This window comes from Poecilia latipinna, unplaced genomic scaffold, assembly GCF_001443285.1.
Source record: "Poecilia latipinna isolate Pla-1442-1.1 unplaced genomic scaffold, P_latipinna-1.0 Scaffold401, whole genome shotgun sequence".
Taxonomy (NCBI): Eukaryota; Metazoa; Chordata; class Actinopteri; order Cyprinodontiformes; family Poeciliidae; genus Poecilia; species Poecilia latipinna.
In genome coordinates, this window is record NW_015113017.1 from 354853 (window position 1) to 362324 (window position 7472).

General features: G+C 39.6%; 1 protein-coding gene across 1 annotated transcript in view; it reads right to left on the reverse strand.

Annotated features, from left to right (window-relative positions):
- The window catches only part of LOC106950456 (rho GTPase-activating protein 5-like), a 19923-nt gene extending 16854 nt beyond the window's left edge, over positions 1-3069 (reverse strand). Inside the window, exons 1-2 of the mRNA XM_015037332.1 lie at positions 3066-3069; positions 1078-1082 (exon numbers count right to left, since the gene is read on the reverse strand). The gene's annotated coding sequence lies outside the window, so the exon portion shown is untranslated. The remainder of the gene's footprint in view (positions 1-1077; positions 1083-3065) is intronic.
- Positions 3070-7472: the final 4403 nt, after the last annotated feature.

Here is a 7472-nt window from a genome sequence, read left to right on the forward strand (position 1 = left end):
AGACATTATAGACTTTACGCAAAAAGTTAATCACAGAGGCAACTAAAATCAATTAATAATTTTTAAAAATCCTTTCTGAATATCATCTCATGGACACTGAACTAAATGCGTCTTGCTGACCAGGAGCTGACAGCGTGTTGAAGAGTTATGGACATGAAGCTTTGGAGCGCATCTGGTTCAGAAGCTAATTAAAAACCTTTGGTTGAAATGGCGCCTTTAATTTCAGTCTCCATTACAGACCAGAGAAAACTAAAGATAATACAATGTTGTATTAATCCATTTATAGTCTAAACAGAGAAGCCGGCAGTTCATCTCGAGGAAATAAATAAAGGTGCAAAAGTTAATTAGACCATAACACGCGCAGTGCGCGGCACAACTAATGCGGACGCGGCTGCGAAGGATTAAACTTAACTCACTCTGCGGTTTTAATAAATGGAGCTGGAAGACGATACCCTACCGCGTCCAGAAGAAGAGCGGCGCTCAGGAGGAGCGTGGCAGAGTAAGATCTGTCCGTTTCGGGGAAGCAAAACCACGCAAAAAAATTTAAAAATAAATGAATAAAAAAAAATCCTCGTAAAAGTGCAAGTCCGGACCGCGCACAGGGAAAAAAAGTTCAATTGATCGGTCCAACTGACCGATGAACTAGTGCAGAGTTCTATGCAGATGCGAGGAGGACTACAGATAAATTAATAATTAACACACAACTGAACAATTTTAGAAAGTTCACTAATGAACTTGTGACTAACAAAAGAACTTCCAAGAGTGGGGTCTCCATTTTGACCCTTTTTGAGCCATGATGGAAAACCTGCCCGAAAAGGTTTCCTCTCCCTGCCAGAGGGAGTAGGCCTGTTACAGTCAGCTTTGTTCATATTTACTCCACTGCTCTAAAGTTCACAAAAAAGGGGAGGATGCCCTGACCCCAGTGAAAAAATTCCCTCAGGAAAAAATTCTGTTAACTTGACCCGAGTGATCATTCACTAAACCCCTTGTTCTCCCCTCAAACTTGAATAGACCCATTCAAAAAAACTAAAAGATCTTAAATACCTCTTTTAAAAGGCAGTGGTCCTTAAATCTTACCTTGACTTCTCTTAAAACAATGCAGTCATTCTTTGTATCCTTTTACTGTATCTCTGGGTGTCTGTCCTTTCTTGGCCCCGATGGTCTTCCAAGTTAGGCATCTGATATTCTCCAAGCTGTTCTCCACTGGCCTGGTCACCGCCACCTGCAGCCTTCACTCCGCCATGTCTTTGGTCACTTCCTCAGCCATGTTGTAGTGCGCTGAGGAAGTGTGCGTGTTTCTATGAGGCCAGTGGCGCAACTGCACATTATTCAGGTGGATGCGAAAACATAAATCGGCGCCCCCCCCCCCGAGGCGACGCTACGTGGAGTGTAAAACTCGCTACATGTACCTCGTTATGTGCGAGAGGTGAAGGAGCGTGAGGCGCGCAGAAGTGTATGGGAAAACATAATCCGCGCGTCGCCCCCTCCAGACGGGGTTTTGGCGCCCCCTCTGGTGCTGCGCCCCTATGCGTTGCATACGCTGCATACCCCCTTTTTGCGCCTCTGTATGAGGCATCTCCCTCGTAGAAACACGCGCAGGCTCGCCGGGAATGGCATCTGGAACCATATGTTCTTCCCCCACAGAACTCTTTTCACTTCCACTACTCCTTTCGTTTCTACAGCACCTCCGGGGCATAGTCATGATCCAGAAAAACTTTCTTCCCCTCCTACATGAATCCCTTCTTCTGCTATGCCTTCTTTATAATCTCTTCTTTCACTCTGAAGCTCATAAATTTTGCCACTATAGATCTTGATGGTGAATCCGGGATGCAGATCTAAAGCCTGATGAGTTCTAGATCTGGAAGGGAAAAGACGGCTTCTGATCCAGTTTCTCTCTCAAAAGGTTCTCTATGTAACGGATCCTTTTTGCATTCTGCTGGTTTTATTGATTGATCAGGCTGTGACATGGTTTGTCTTTAAAAGGATGGTTTCTCGATTTATTCTGACGAGAACAACATATAGAAAATAACTGTGTAATAGGTTGCCTGCTCCAAGTCCTCTCCCGCAGGACAACATGACAAAAGGCGGCAGGGACCATGTCTCACAACTTTCAAATATGCAAAATAAACCTTTTGTATACAACATATCTGATGAGAACAAACAGAAAACAACCATTTTAAAGGCTCCCCGCTCCAAGTCTTACACAAAACAAAAGTACATAAAAAATTTTACTTAATAGATCTATAAATAAACTGAATGTATTTAGATGAAAAATAAACAGCACACACCTCTCCCACAGGACAACATGACAAAAGGTTAAAACAATGACAAAGTTGTTTCAGTCAGATAAGGAGCAAGACAAATAATAAAAAAAGACATTTTCTGTAATTATAACATAAGAGAAATACAACCAGGTTACATCTATAAATTCCGTCATTGATCTGGTGCTATGGATTAACTGGTGGCTAAATTAACTGGTTGAAACCTATGCACACCGCAGATGTTTCGAAATTGTAGGTGGCTGTGTCGATGCCTGCTGAAAAATGCTACTTGTGCGACAAAACTATTTGCAAAACTTTACTATAAATCCCATTTGACACATACATGTTTAATGTCACATGTGGAAATTATGTTTCAAACCAACTTTCTACAGAGCAGCATTCAGTGTTCTTCGAAAACACTGCATTTGAGCATAACCAGATCAATGAGTAGCTTTTCTCTCTTGCTCTTGGTGAAGGCGGACGCTTTTTTCCTCTGCTCCCTCCCTGCCCATGCCTGCCCTGCTTGCTCTGTTTTTGTCCTGTCTTTTTCTATATTTTTGGAGCCTTTCTTTGCACATCTTCCAAATCTACAAATTATGGATCTGGTCAACCGATCTCTCAATGCAATTGATCAAATTTCCGACGAGAAGTCTGGGCACAGGAGAGCCCTCTTGTCCTGCAGGGACACACCCAGTGGGATTCACCCTGGATTTATTCATAATGACAGGATTTCTGCTGTTTGGAGCTTGTGGATTCCTGGATTATCGACAAATTTGTGACGGACTTGGCTGAACTAGCAAACACTCAGACTGTTGGTGTGGACAGAGACGAGGACTGAGATGCATTGGAGAGACTTTAGGGAAGATTGAAATGTATAAACTTCCCGACCTAAGACATTCTGTTTATGAATTGGCTTTCCCCGTGTGGCCTTGGAAGGGTTTCATATTTCTAATCTCCTTGAAGATATGTAAACACAACGCTCCTTCCCACCTCACCACCTCCAGTTTCCATGGAGCTGTGGAGCTGAGCGCTCCTATGGACATCATTCCTCGATAACAAACACCTCTGTCGGACTATGCCAGGGACCACAGCCACCTGGCTTCATGGCCTTTTGATGTCACCGCATTCACTCATGTCTTTGTTTTGCCCCTTTGTTTTGTCTGAATGTTGCCATCTGCCCTAATGTGACCGTTCCTCTTTTCCTTTGGTTTGTTATTTTGTTTGTATTTCCTTTTAACTCATGTAGAGCACTTTGAATTGCCTTGTTGCTGAAAATGTGCTATATAAATAAAATTACCTTACCTTACCTTACCACAATCCCATTCACATTCAGGTTGACCAGAATAAATTAATTCCAACTCATCAATAGCCGGTGTTCTGTCAGATCAGCATACGCTGTCAGATCGTCATAAGCTTAGCACGAACTCACGGCTATATCTGTCAGAGACGTCATTACCATATGATTTTATTTAATCAGCAACATAGAATCATGACGTAGATCGTCATACACTTTGCAGCTGTATGGCATCCTGACTTAGCGGTTAAATAGGTTAATGAGTTTTACACGGACGTGTGTTGTAGTTGACTGCAGCTGCAGTTAGGCCCTGCTTTAAATACACTTTGAAACCACGACAACGCATGTATATCTATCTAGCTATCATTGAAAACAATTTAATGACTTATTTTTGTCATAACTTGTTGCGTATGCTGAACTGACAACTCCTCTGAAGGTTGGACTTCTTAATGCTCATGCACAGGCATGCATATTCACTGCATGCATGCTATTCTGACAGCATATGGTAATCTGATAGAACATCGCAATGTAAACCTAAGTGGCTAGTTTCTGCTTTTTGTAACCAGCACTGATCAGAAAAACATAGGAATTGGCTCCCAAGTACCTGTAGTGTGAGTTGCTCAACACTTCTAGCCGAGTGTGTGTTGTTGGCTCAGATCCTGTAAAGCAACCGCACTTCCTGAACGTTTTTTAAGCGATACTACCCACAGGAAATGTCACTAAACAATGAGGTAGGTGTCATCATATTTAATAAAATTTAAATCACATTCCTGATGGTATTGCTTGTGGTGTTTATGTGTACAAATAGAGAGGAATATAAAGTAATCTCGATAAGTTGTACTGCAAAAACATGTCATCTAAATTATATAAAGTTAACAGCCAATGTTATAGTTGGTGGTGATATCCAAATTGAGAAGTCAGAATTATAACAAGTTCCTACATTGTAATATCAGATAGACTATGAGCCATATCTACAGTATTTGTCCGTGTGTTCTCTACTGGAGAACAGTTTACAGGCTGTTGACAAGGGGAAATAAACTTAAAAACAAAACGAGCCCCATTAAGACCTGAATTAACTGGTGACAGTCAAACAGGGTCCTCAACCCAGATGTTCGTAAAAAATTAGGTGACTGTGTCGTTTCCTGATCAAAACGCGACAAACGGATATGAAAATGTCTCTACTTTCTCTAAGATCTCTTCAAAACATAATTCTTTGTATATGAAGGAATATTGAAGAATATATTGAAAGATCACTAACATATACCACACTTCAAGAGACTGTACTAAACAGTCAGAATTTGTACTATCGCCCCAGCATTGTTAGAGTACTGACGATTATTTTACGTTTTCTCAGTCTTATATTGATTGACAAGTTCTGCAAACTTATCAATAAATGTAAACAGTTCTGATATCATGCAAACTAATTCATTGCTCATTTAATGGAAGCCACATTATTTCGTTTGCACCTTAAGACATCTCTGGGCTGGAGACGCAAAGCTGTGCAACTTGTTAATCTGACAATATTCTTACAATTAAAGTTTGTCTGGCAAACTTGTCAAAAAATATTACCTCCAGAACATTGGCAGCAAGTGAATATTATTTTTTAGACAATAAAATAAACTGGCCTAAAAAGTGAATCAGAAGAAAGTGCTAACTAAACTCGTACCAGCGGTCCCTGAGTTCCGAGTACTCCGAGTACTCCGAGTACTCGGTTCATGAATCAAGGGGGGAGTTCATTTAAAATCAGTGTTGAAGTCGTAAGCATCACCTGTATAAACGGTAGAGAGGCTGATGTCGACAGGAACAGGCTGGAAATGAACCTTACTGGGTTTATCTTTGACTGTTTTCTGCAGCTTCTCAAGTTCCTCTGTTTCATGCAGCTCCTCTGTTTCTCCAGGCTAGCCAAATTGCTGCCGCAGTTGATGAACCTGGTAACTTTTCAGATGTTCTTCGTTAACGTGACATAAATAGGTTATAATGATTTTCATTCAGTCAGGACTTTACGCTGACTCTAGCCACATGAGTCACAGGTAGATTCTAGTAAAGCATTGATTAATGCCTCGTTTTAAAATTAGTTAACTGGACTTGTAGCCATTATTTTGTGCCCAGGTGGCTGGACACCAAACAGCACCCATCTAACAGACACTTAGCGCTTTAAGATTAACTGGTGACACTTTCATAGTCTCCATTTGAGTGAAGACTTTAACCCATTCCTGATGTAAAAGTATACAAGACAATTGTTTTACATTGTCTCTTATGGTTGAGTATTAGGATCACTTCATGGACAAATAAAGATCTTTAATTAAATTATGAGAAAAAATATCAATGATAAGGAAGAAATGACAGATCTGCAGTACCCATGTCTATGAACTAAAAAATAAGCTATAACATGTTACAAAAACAGTGTTTAAAATTTCGCTACTGTTTCTGTGAATATCTATTTGAAATATACAATATGAGGGAGATGCACATTAAATGCACAACAATACCAGTTTAGACTTTGAGCAACTTGCTAAAACTGTATTGTGTAACATTAAATCATGCTTGGCTGCAACTGTATCCATGGCAGCTCTTTTTCTATTCAGTGTTTGTAGCTTGTAGCTCCGCTCCTGCTACTAGTAGCTTCACCATCAGTTCAGCGTTAAACCAGCTAATGACGTTGCTGTGATTCACTTTGTCTGGTATTTTTGAACATATGTTTTGGCAGTTCTGTGATCATGTCAAAGCAGCAACTTGTATTATTTTTTTTATTTCTGTTTGAAGGCTGTCCCCTTCCATGGAAGGAAAACAGAAAATCGCTCTTATAAACATGTAATTACTAAAATCATGATACCCTGACTTTGTATCCCTCTGAAAAATGAACCCATTTAAATAAAGAAAACCCTCCATGGTGATACCACGATAGAGAGCGTTCATTTTATAGCAGTAACACCGGAGCTGCACGTGGTCCGGTATGAAACGGGTGTGATAGAACAACACAGCACTTTTAAATTTCAATAATCAGAATACCGAAATTGTTTCCGTTGTTTTGAAAGGTTTTTGTCAGTCTGCCTTTTCCCCATCGATACGTTTCCCGACTGCCCTGCACCTTAGGGGGTTAAAAATAATAATTAAAAAAATTAATTAATTTTTAATAATTAATTTATGCACATCGCGTAAAACTGAAACAGGAGAAGCGGGACATAAAACGGAGCGTCGAACTAGATGTGAATTATGGCATAAAAACAGAGAATCCGACGCTGAACAGTGAAAAATCAACACATGATGTGAAACATGACTATTAGGCAGCGCAGCAGGTGATGAGTGAAGATTAATGATGGTGAGCGTCAATAAATGATAAAATAAATTAGTAACAGGAAAGAAACTAAAGTGGACATAGCAATAAACCAAGAGAGGATAATAATAATCAGATGTAAATGGAACTGAATGAAGAACAAAATGCAAGAATAAACTAAGAAACTAAAGTAAATACATAATAAACTGGTATGGCAAGACCTTTCGAGCAATAATTAATACAGAGGACTGTATGGCAAGAATAAACAGACACCATTTCCAGATAAAAGGTAAAATAATATAGTTGAAGTGCCATGAGTTTGTTGAGACCACATCTAATACTGAGAATAAATATATCTTACAGACCATAACAGTAACAAACTTATCACTTATTTATGTTTTTAATTAGATTTGATTAAGAACCAGATTTGTTCTTTGTAATTTCTGTCCAGTAAAACTATTAATCTATAATCAATAGACAGATCTATATAAAGATATAATCAATGTTTCTGTCTCATGGCATTAAAAGGACCTGGAACTTTTGTTTTTCCACTGAAAGCTCTGGTTTGCACAATAAATGCCATGTGGGTGAAATTTTATGGATGATACTCTGATGTCTCATTTTCCTGAAGGCAGCATAGAGC